The sequence below is a fragment of the Erinaceus europaeus genome, chromosome 17 (genome assembly GCF_950295315.1).
Source record: "Erinaceus europaeus chromosome 17, mEriEur2.1, whole genome shotgun sequence".
Lineage (NCBI taxonomy): Eukaryota > Metazoa > Chordata > Mammalia > Eulipotyphla > Erinaceidae > Erinaceus > Erinaceus europaeus.
The window spans coordinates 39,303,763-39,316,293 of record NC_080178.1 but is presented as its reverse complement, the minus strand read 5'-3'; positions in this window follow the sequence as shown (position 1 = coordinate 39,316,293).

Here is a 12,531-nt window from a genome sequence, read left to right as displayed (position 1 = left end):
ATCATTCTTTTTTATGGCTGAATAATATATTGCTATATGGATGTACCACAAATGATCTATTCAATTGACATTTGCTTTTAAATTTTTTTTATATTTATTTATTTATTTTCCTTTTTGTTGCCCTTAGTTGTTTTTTATTGTTGTTGTGGTTATTATTATTGTTGTTGTTTCTGTTGTCATTGTTAGATAAGATAAAGAGAAATGGAGAGAGGAGGGGAAGACAAAGAGGGGGAGAGAAAGACACCTGCAGACCTGCCTCACTTCACTGCCTGTGAAGCGATGCCCCTGCAGGTGGGGAGCCGGGGCCTCGAACCGGGATCCTTACTCCGGTCCTTGCACTTCATGCCACGTAGGCTTAACAACAGACACTTGCTTTAATGCTGATTTTGACTGATGAAAGTTGTTTCTGTTTTTTTTAACTGTTGTGAACATTTGTGTCCAAGTTTTCATTTGAACATCCACTTGGAGATCTACTGGGTAGATAGGAGTGGAACTGCTGCTGTGTTATATTGTGATTCTGTGTTTGACATTAAAAAAATATTTTAATGAGAGAAAGACCAGTTGGTATGTTTCATATTGGTTTGGCCCTTGCTAGTTTCGCGGGCCCTCTTTCTCCCTGCCCCCTATGCTAAGTAGTTGGAGAGTTCTTGGCCACGTAAAGAGAAGGATGCTGGAGAGATCTGTGTTGTGGTTAGTTTAAGGGTCTCTCTCTGCCGCCAGAGGAGAAAGACAGGAGAGCACATATTTGCCTGCTCATGAATAAAGCTTCTTTGCCCAGCTGTGTGTCTGGTCGTCTCTGTCTGCAGCCGCGAAGCTAGCCCGGCCAGCTGGAGCCCCCAACCTTAACGACACCTACTCAGCTCTGGCTTATGGTGGCGTTGAGAATTGAACCTGCATCTTTGGAGCCTTAGGGATGAAAGTCTTTTGCAGAACCATTATACTATCTCCCCAGCCCAGTGTTGTTTTTTTTTTCCTTTATTGGGGGATTAATGTTTTACAGTCAAGAGTAAATACAATAGTTTGTGCATGCATAACATTTACCAGTTTTCCACATAACAATACAACCCCCACTAAGTCCTCTGTCACCATGTTCTAGCACCTAACCCCCCGCCCCCAACCCAAGAGTCTTTTACTTTGGTGCAATACACCAACTCCAGCCTGTTGTTTGACATTTTAAGGAACTACTGAACTGCTTTCTTCAGTGGCAATATTACTTTACATTCCCAACAGCAATGCATGAGAGGACCAACCATTTTTTAGAGAAACCAAACCATGTTTTCTCTAAGACTTGTTATATCATTTTCCCCAGTTTTACTTTTAATTAATTATGTAAGCAATTTAACTTTTTATTTTTCATTTTTATCTTATTTTATTATTATTATATTTTTTTACCAGAGCTCCACTCAGCTCTGGTTTATAGTGGTGTGGGGGATTGAACCTGGGCCTTCAGGATCTCAGGCATGAGAGTCTGTCTGCATAACCATTATGCTATCTACCCCCGCCCTCATTTTTATTTTTAAAAAATTTTTAATATTTATTTCCTTTTTTTTGCCCTTGTCTTATTGTTGTTATTGGTGTCGTTGTTGTTGGATAAGACAGAGAGAAATAGAGAGAGGAGGGGAAGACAGAGAAGGGGAGAGAAAGACACCTGCAGACATGCTTCACCACTTGTGAAGTGACTCCCCTGCAAGTGGGGAGCTGGGGACTCCAACCCGGATTCTCACTCCGGTCCTTGCGCTTTGCACCACTTGCGTTTAACCTGCTGAGCTACCACCCGACTCTCTCAATTTGACTTTTTAAAATAAAAATTTTTTTTGTTTCTTTACAATTCAACAGCTACCTGCATGTGTTAGTTTGAGCCAAGGTTAGACCACCATAACATTCAGTCTCCCAAATAACCCCACCATCTTTTTTTTTTTTTTTTAACATTTCTTTATTTTCTATTATGTTGCCCTTGTTGTTTTATTGTTGTAGTTACTACTGATGTAGTCATTGTTAGATAGGACAGAGAGAAATGGAAAGAGGAGGGGAAGACAGAGAGGGGGAGAGAAAGACACCTGTAGAACTACTTCACCGCTTGTGAAGTGACTCCCCTGCAGGTGGGGAGCTGGGGGCTCGAACAGGGATCCTTATGCTAGTCCTTGCGCTTGTCGCCACATGCGTTTAACCTGCTGCTACCGCGGATTCACAACCCCACCATCTTTGTCTGCAATTATTCAGTTCTTCCCGTCACCAAGAGGAGAATTGCTCAACAAATGTGATTTTCCTTCCTTCTATCCTTCCTATAGAAAACGAAAACAAAAGGTCTTCAGGTTTATTTCTGTTGTTTTACTCCTTTTTTTGTTGGAATTAGAAAGACTTCATTCTGGAAAATCACATGGTTTTAGCTTCCATCAAGAACTTTGGGCAGGACAGAATGTGTTTTTTCTACATTTGTGTTGAGAAACAAAAATAAAAGTCAAAATGTATCTTCCTGACACCCAGATGTAACTTCTAGAGAGCTCTCCAACAGTTGCTTCAACAGGGTAAACAGCTGAGGTCTGCTTCAACATAATTTGATGTAATCAGGGTTAATTTTGATGATGCAGTAACTCTGAAGACTGTTTTATTTAACCAGATTACTGTCGGGTCAACAATCATGTGGAATTACATTTAGTGGTTGAAACAAAAACCAGAATTAAAGCAGCTTCCCCTGGCCCAGCCTCCTTCTAAATGACAGCCCCAATGGGACTAAAAGCTGTAAGGCACTCAATACAATTAATAAAACAACACACACACACCACCATAAAAAAAAACAAAAAACAGGAAAATCATCACAGTCAGTTGCATGCAAACTTCTCCAAGATCCAGACTGTCAATTCAGAAAAGAGTTGGAAACTTATTTATTTTCTTTTCCTAGAACAGTTAGAAATATGTTGGCAGCAATCACCACACTTAATATTTTCATAACATTCTGAGAAGGTTCTGAGACCTTCCTCTGGAATTTTCTTGAACCATACAATGATTTTAGCAGCTCATACTCCCCAAGCATGTTTTCAAAAAATATTTTTAAGTGAAGACTAAATTCAGGGTGTGGCACTGCAGGGCTGAATGAATGTGGTACATAAGAGTGTAAAATTTGGAACTGCCTATGGAAAGCAAAGTCTTTTGCTAGTTAGAGTTGGCCATCCTCATTTAAGGGTGGCTCAAAGCAGGGTCTAGACTGCCCCTCCCACACACACATTATTTAATTCAGTCTCATCCAGTTTTCATTTTTGTCTTGCCTGAAATACAGCAAGGGCCTGTGCAAAAGCCATTCTCCCATAGTTCTGGAAAGCTGAATCTTCAAAAATAGACAATTTGAGAAAATGCCAAATGTGTTGGTTCTTCAAAGTCCTTTTAATCCAATTTTGTAGTTCAAGAATGGTCTGTGTCCAACCCTCTCTGTAAATAAACCTCCATCTGTTTATCTGTTTTGTTTTTGTAACTTAAATTATCAGCCAACTTGAAAAGCAAAAAAACTACTTGCCCTTCTCTTGCATTTTATCAGGACTTCTAAGTAAGTTCTCAATGAACATATATTTTGAAATAAGTGCTGTGATTAAAATGTAACGAGACATTAAAATAATAATAATAATAATACAACCAGGCTTATATACCTGAGGTTTCTGAACAGTTTTTATTTATTTATTCCCTTTTGTTGCCCTTGTTTTATTGTTGTAGTTATTATTGTTGTTGTCATTGTTGGATAGGACAGAGAGAAATGGAGAGAGGAGGGGAAGACAGAGAGGGGGAGAGAAAGACACCTGCAGACCTGCTTCATCACCTGTGAGGCGACTCCCCTGCAGGTGGGGAACCAGGGGCTCGAACCAGGATCCTTACGCCGGTCCTTGAGCTTTGCGACACATGCACTTAACCTGCTGCGCTACCTCCCAACTCCCAATACCTGAGGTTTCTGGTTGGTTCCCCAGCACTGTATGTAGTCGAGTGATGCTGGTTTCTCTGTTTCCTGTGAAACTTTCTCTCAAATGAAATAAAGTTATAAAATGAGAATTCTTTCAATAATAGTGTATTGTCTTTTTAGTTGCTAAAGCAGATGCCCACTATAAATGTCCTTAAGCCCAAATAGGAAACGAGTAAGAGAATTAAGTATATCTCATAGAATTCTAGAAAAAGTTGAATACTCTGGTCTTAGGGAAGGCAGATAGTCAAGGACTAAGTGTAGCAAAAGCTACACAGCCAGTCTGTGTGTGTCTCTCCCTTTCTCACAGGTCATAGGTTTTTCATCTCTGAGCATCTTGCTTCTATTTGTAGACTGCTCTCTCTTGAAGTACATAGTTGTTCCTAAGTTTACATGTCCCTGATTCAAGCAGTCTAGTGTTCTGAATTTTTTTTTTTTGGTTTTATGTTGTGTTGTTGACAGTGAGAGACAGACACAGAGAGGGAAAAGCACCATAGCATTAAAGCTTCTGCAGTGTGGCAGGAGCTGGGCTCAAACAGGGTCCTAGGCATGGCAAAGCAGATACACTGGGGGTCGGGAGGTACTGCACCATGTTAAGTTTTCCACATAACAATACAACCCCCACTAGGTCCTCTATCATCCTTTTCCAGAACCTGTACTCTCTCCCCCACCTACCCCAGAATCTTTTACTTTGGTGCAGTACACCAATTCCAATTCACATGTGGCACCAAGCATAACGACCTGCTCGAGGATCCCAGTTTGAGCGCCTGGCTCCCTACCTGCAGGGGGGTCACTTCACAGGGTGAAGCAGGTCTGCAGGTGTCTTTCTCTCCCCATCTTTGTCTTCCCCTCCTCTCTCGATTTCTCTGTCCTATCCAACAACAACAACAGCAGCAGTACCAACAACAAAATGGAAAAAATGGCCTCCAGGAGCAGAGGATTCATAGTGCAGGTACTGAGACCCAGCAATAACCCTGGAGGCAAAAAAAAAAAAAAAGCAGGTACCCTACCCAGGTGAATTATTTCACCAGTCCCTACACTTTACATTTCCTGGTAGCCTTTTTTTTTTTTTTTTTAAGAATGCAAGACGGGGGTGGGGGGGTCGGGCACTAGCGCGCCCAGCTAAGCACACATAGTACAAAGTGCAAGGATCCCGATCAGAGCCCCTGGCTCCCCACCTGAAAGTGGGTTACTTCACAAGTGGCAAAGTAGGTCTCCAATTGTCTTTCTTTCTCCTTATGTTCCCCTCCTTTCTCAATTTCTGTCAAAAAATCCAAAAGTGAAAAAAAAAAAAGAATGCAAGACAGAGGGACACTTGCAGCACTACTCCAACACTGTGATAAGTCTCTCCTGTAGTTGGTCACTGGGTGCTTGAGTCACCGAACTCACAGATAGTATAACATGTGTGAAAGATCAGAGTGTTGTAAGGTATACAACAATGGTCTCCTATTTTGGTGTAAAAGAAAACTCATAAAAAGAAATGAGTGGACGGGGGGGCAGGCAGTAGGGCAGCAGGTTTAGTAGACATAGTACATAGCACAAGGATCCTGATTCGAGCCCCTGGCTCCCCACCTGAAGGGGGGTCACTTCACTGGTGGTGAAGCAGGTCTGCAGGTAGCTTTCTAACCCCCTCTGTCTTTCCCCTCTTCTCAAGATTTCTCTCTGTCCTATCCAACAACAACAGCAGTAACAATAACAAGGGCAACAAAATGAAAAAAATGGCCTCCAGGAGCAGTGGATTTGTAGTGCAGGCACTGAGCCCAAGTGATAACCCTGGAGGAAAACAAGAAATAACTGCCTGGGGCTCACTTTCCTGCATGCTTCTCTCAGTTCATACCAACTGATAATGCATCTGCTGATCCCAATCTAATCAATGCAACCAGTACCACCTCAGTATGTTTCACTTCTGTGTCCAGAGACATCAGGCGTGGAATGTCAACTTTTCAGCTTCATTACTCTGGTGAGACCTTTCCTTTCTCATAGGACTCCTTAATTTCATTTTGAGTGGTACACTTCATAACAAAGTCTCAAAACCTAGATATAGATATACCAGGGCCCATGAGATACATATGTACACATGTATCCATAAATTAGGGGAAAATATATACCTGAAAGCAAAAGTGCACCATAGTTTGCAGTGTGTCAATAAATGCAGCAAGTAGACCTGAAAAAAGACACCATAAAGTACTTAATGAAATAGTTTCTACTTAGACCTAGATGCTCTCCTCTCCTACTTCATATTGCACGTCCCTCAATCACTTCAGAGCTAACCTTGTCAGACTATAGAAGCTGGATAAGGGCAAGAGACTGGCCTAATTTAATGATGACTCTTTACTCACTATCAGGCCACAACATCACCTGGGGCCCTAGGCAGGGAGTCCTGGGATTCCCACATAGACGTGTTGGGCCTAGACCTCTAACAGATCCCTCTCGCCACTGTCACTGGTCATCTCCATCAGGAATAACAAAATGGACCCTTTTTTTGGGCCCCTATAGGACCTTGCCCTCAATGTGGATCAACAATGGTAGGGAATGTTCCATTCTCCGAAGGGAGGTTGGGTAACGTACTCTGCCTACCACCCGAGGAAGATGGGTACTGAAATTAGTGCAGCCTGGAATGTTCCTAGTTGTGACCACAGAATGTGAACTCAGACCAAACCTTATATCTTTTACTTGTGATCAGTTTGTAGGTCAAAATGCGACTATGCATTGTACTGCTCTGTTTGGGTTAATGGTTACCTCAACCCCCACACCCCCCACTCAGTTAGGGGTATATCTACCTGTCTTTTCTTTCAATAAATGGGTTGACCACCTTTCCAAGGCTGCTCCTGGAGTTGAATGAGTCTGAGATACTCTTGGCGCACATTGCCTGACACGCAGAGTTACCCTGGGTGGGAGCCACTCTGACCCTCATCCCTTGTGGCCAGGAGGGCAGGAACACAGAGTGGCTTGCACAGGGTCCATACTTCCAGAGGGATAAAGAATAGGAAATCTTTCAAGGTAGGGGATGGGATACGGAGTTATGTTGGTGGGAACTGTACCCCTCTTATCCTATAGTCTTGTCAATATTTCCATTTTATAAATTAAAAAAAAAAGACTGGTTATGTGGCACCATTCAGCCTTCCAACTTTTTTTAAAAATTTATTTATTTTCCCTTTTGTTGCCCTTGTTGTTTAACACTGTTGTGGTTATTTATGTTGTTGTTGTTGGATAGGCCAGAGAGAAATGGAGAGAGGAGGGGAAGACAGAGAGGGGTAGAGAAAGACAGACACCTGCAGACTTGCTTCACCACTTGTGAAGTGACTCCCCTGCAGGTGGGGAGCCAGGGCTCGAACTGGGATCCTTATGCCAGTGCTTCCGCCGGTCCTTGTGCTTTGTGCCACATGCGCGTAACCTGCGGCGCCACCGCCTGACTCCCCCTTTCAACTTTTCTTTCATTTGTTTTAATCAGTGCACTGCTCAGCTCTGGCCTAAAGTGTGCTGATGATTGAACCTGGGATGCTGGAACCTCAGACACGAAGTCTTTGTGCATAACCATTGAGCTATCTCCTCAAGCCCCCCATGCCTTTTTATGCACTACTGGGGAATGAATACTAGACCTTGTTAATGTGCAGTATCACTAAGCAGCCTCATTGGTTCAGTTTTTTTTTTTTCAAGATGGAAAATTTTCAGAGGAGGGATGGGTTTGAAAATGAAGCAGACAAGTTAAAAAGTGTTTAAGAAGCAGGAAAAAATTATCTTGTTTCTTTCAGGACATACTCAGAACCTATCATTTAGAACTTTTTTTAAAAATTTATTTTTTATTTAAGAAAGGAAAAATTAACAAAACCATAGGGTAGGAGGGGTACAACTCCACACAATTCCCACCACCCAATCTCCATATCTCATCCCCTCCCCTGATAGCTTTCCCATTCTCTATCTCTCTGGGAGCATGGACCCAGGGTCGTTGTGGTTTGCAGAAGGTGGAAGGCCTGGCTTCTATAATTGCTTCCCCGCTAAACATGGATGTTGACTGGTCGGTCCATACTCCCAGTCTGCCTCTCTTTCCCTAGTAGGGTGGGTCTCTGGGGAAGCGGAGCTCCAGGACACATTGGTGGGGTCTTCAGTCCAGAGAAGTCTGGCTGGCATCCTGATGGCATCTGGAACCTGATGACTGAAAAGAGAGCTAACATACAAAGCCAAACAAATTGTTGAGCAATCATGGACCCAAAGGTTGGAATAGTGGAGAGGAAGTGTTGGGGGGGTACTCACTGCAAACTCTAGTGTACTTCTGCTTTCAGCTATATATTTTGCACTAGTTTATTTATATGTGTGAAGATATGCTCTATCTCCTGGAACCTGGTCTATATCTAGGTTTTGGGACTTTGTTAGAAAGTGAACCACCTGGGATGGAATTAGAGAATACTATGAAAGGAAAGGTCTCACCCATGTAATGAAGCTGAAAGGTTGTCATTCCACACCTGACACAGTCTCTGGATAGTCTGAGCTCAAGCATGTTGAGGTGGCAATCGTTGCGTTGATTAGGTTGCGATTGGTTGATGCAGTATTATTTGATATGGATTGGGAGAGGCATGCGGGAAAGTGGGCCCTATCCTAAGGATCTAGGACTGGGGGAAATATAGGCTCTATAGTGGAGATGTGAGGTTCCTGCTATCTTAGGGTTCAAAAAGACAATGGATAGTTATTGTTATCATCACATTATTTGGTAATTGGGTTAACTTGAAAAGTCCTTTTGTTAGGGTTTGCTGTATAGTACCCAGTATCTTATATAGCGGTGCCACTGGTTGTTTCTGATCTACTTGGTCTAGGCTTTTGAGAGAGTCCGCATATCAAATACACAGCCTATATATTAAAAAGACTCAGTCTGTGTTTTAAAAACTTTGAGACATACAATTAATTTTCCTCCTCATATTAATTAACTAGTGATTTATATGACTACACTTTACTAGGAGTGTACATAAACACCATTCCCACCACCAAAAGACTGTGTCCCATCCCACGCACCCACCCCCAACCCCACCAGCCCAGGAAGCCACATGTCCACCCTCCCCCTCACCAAAGGGTTTTTACTTTGGTGCCCTACCATTTAGATCTTTTAACATACTTACAAAAGTTTATTTGTATTCAAATATAAAATATCTTTATATTCAAACACATGCTACTTAGAGGTGTTATTTATATAACTATTATATAAAAAGGATTTTCTGAGATTCCATACCTCCAGTTCAGTGTTTGTGAAATTCAGGGTCTTTCTGGGGAGACAGGTAAGCTGGTTGTTGAGCATGTGGACATGAGCAGGGGTTTGTTCAAAATTCTGTGAGGACACAGAGAAACCAACCTGATGGGGACAGAAACTTATTTTGGGGGTATTTCACAGAGACAGGCACAAAATGAATTTTTTTTGGGGGGTTGATAGATGATATGAGAATGGTTTCTTCAATTGGGAGGGAAGAAACTTGTTTAAGACTAGAGAACAAACAGAGAAAACCACAACTGAAAATCTCAACCATTCCAATTGTGTTCACCTGGGACTTGTTTGTGGTTTCCTTGGGCTAGTCAAATACACTCACTCCACCTACTGTTTGATGAACAGCAGAGAGAGGTTTTTGAGTAGAAGCCTACTAAGTCACTGTACTTCAGAGGCAATACCAGGAGTGATGCTGGAGAAATTTACCTCTAGTGAGCGATAATTACCAGCTGAACTCTTAATTACTATTGAATCCCTTTTATTCTAAGTCCAGGTAATGGCTCCAGTTGGATTTATGCTGAAAGTGGTAGTTTACAATTTTTAAAAACTTTTTAAAAACATTTATTTATTTATTCCCTTTTGTTGCCCTTGTTGTTTTATTGTTGTAGTTATTATTGTTAGTTATTGATGTCATTGTTGGATAGGACAGAGAGAAATAGGAGATAGGATACTGATGTTGTTGTTGGACAGGAGAGAGCAGGGGAAGACAGAGGGGGTAGAGAAAGGTAGACACCTGAAAACTTGCTTCACCACTTGTGAAGCGACTCCCTTGCAGGTGGGGAGCCGGGGGCTCAATACAGGATCCTTATGCTGGTCCTTGTGCTTTGCGCCACGTGTGCTTAACCTGCTGTTCTGCTGCCTGACTCCCGGTAGTTTATAATTTTACAAAATATTCTAGACAAAGAAATGCACTTATGCATTTCTTTATTTGTCTAGAATATCTTGTAAAATTATATATATAGTCTGATGAAATTCCTACTTTCTTTTTTGAATGTCTCAAGGATACCGAATTCATTTGAGTGCCAGTCAATGACTTTCCACTGTGTGTTAAGTATTCAAGACACTGCAGACACCAGGATGAATGTAATCTCCTCTCCGTTCTTCTTTCTGGAGCTCTCACTTAGGGAAGACTAATAACAGCACAAGGTGACCAGTATTTGCATGTAGTTTGGAAGGAGTGGAATTAAAAAGAGAGTCTGAAAATTATTGTCTAAGCCCTTGTATTTTAAAGTACAAATAATATAAACACTGACACCAGTAATATCAGTACATGAAAACATAAAATCCTAGTTTCATTTTGATTTATTACATTTGAAATACAATCCCATTGCCTTAGTGTGATTAGAGCTGTTAGTACTTTGATTCTGAGTGACTAAGAGAAGACAGGTGAGTAGTTTGAAAAAAAAACATCCTAGCCCTAGTATAGATGAGTGGAGACAAATTGTGCTGAGTCAGGCTGCAGGGAATACAACTCCATGTGCAGAATGCAAATCTGCTGAGAGCTGCTAAGTCACTGGAGGAAAGTTAACCAAGAGACACTCAAAGACACAAATGTTTCCACATAATGATATTTTTGTGATTGCTGATGATAAGTAGCTCGCTCCCATGTTTTTGGAGAGCCACAAGTTAGTAAGCTAGGTACAAGATGAACATAAAAATTTTTTTCAATAAAATCAACACATCTGATTGAGAGGTGGGGTAGAGAGAAATGATAAGCATCTGTATGCTGATATTAGGCATAGGAGAAATCAGAGTGGGAGAGAAACTCCAATAGAGAAAAATATGGGAGCCTCTCGGTAGGTGGCACAGTGAATAAAAGCACTGGATTCTTAAGCATAATGTCACAAATTCAATCCCTGTCATGATGACATATGACAGAATGATGTTCTGGTTCTTTTTTCTTAAAAAAAATATCAAAAAAGCACGATGCAATCAAATATAGCATTTTCTTCCACAAGCATATTTGCATAGTCATTTACTTATCCCGTATAAAAAATCTCACCAAAGACATTTTATATCGTGGAATTAAGTCCACCGACAACTGCTCAATGTGACTGTTGAGGAAACACAAATGTGGGCTGTTCTATCCCAGATCTACTCAATTAGACCTTCTAGTTCGGGAATCTGGACTTCTAATAGGCTCCCATGTTACTCTTAGACACAGTAAACTTTGACAAAGACTGTAGAAATTGGGCCCTGAAACAAGGGAGTCTGTCTTGTTTATCTCAGTATTCATAAGAGTTTAGCACCAACTTGGCACAGTGGGTGTTGAATAAGTCCATTGAACTGAGCTGATTACAAAGAGAGATTTTTCAAGAAAACTACACTCAGACATTACTCTCACCTCTTTTCTTTTTATTATACATACTTTAGATTGTAGACTGAACACAAATATTGACCAGAAGCCAGAAAGCCCCACACATTTCACATCAGTTCAATTCATGCCAATCTGTCTTTCAACTCTACATTTCTATGTCCTTGCTTCACCATGTACTAAAATAAATATATGAATAAATAGCAATCCAATCCAAATAAAAATCTTTCACACATAAATATCTGAAGCACAAGACTCAGTGCATTTCATCAATTACATTTTCAATGCCTGTTGGGTCATGCTTGGATGTCTAGATTCAATTCATAGAGAATATGAATGTGTAACTTTGTAGAGAAACACTGTTGGCAGATGCTGTCTGAAAGATTTAACAGTTCCTGTGCTGTTCTGTGACAGTTAAAGAGTCTCTGGGCTGGGTGAGAGAGTGAAAGAATTATGTCCTGATCTGGAATGGATCACACACAATTAAGTTCTTGTCAGACCAAAAAGGAAAAACACTGCAGCTTCCCCAGATAAGAGGATAGCCAGATCGAAAGCAACACTTTTTTTCTCCACTCACTTAGAAATTGAAATGAAAATGGGAACTAATGATAAAAAAAATTCTTAGTATAACCATTATGTTGTCTTCTCTGCCCCCGATAAAAAATAATTCTAAAAAAAAATAATAATTCTAAGGTGGGGGAGGTAGTTCAGTGGTAGAGCAATTGCATACAGGAAAACCTGGGTTCAAGTCAAGGCACTTCAAAACAAAACAAAATAAAGAAAACAACAGAAAAATAATATTTCCAGGGGACAACATGATAGCTCATCTGAGAGGGCAGTTGTTTTGCTATGCATGTAACTCAGATTCAGACTCTTGATACACATACTCTATTCCTCTCTGAAAAAGTCTGCCCAGAGTCATGAAGTGATGATAACAACAACATCCTAAGGCCTATAATATATTTTAAGATGGAGGTCTGGGGCTAATATTTTGAGGTAGTATTTGAAAATATTATGCAAACAGAAAAA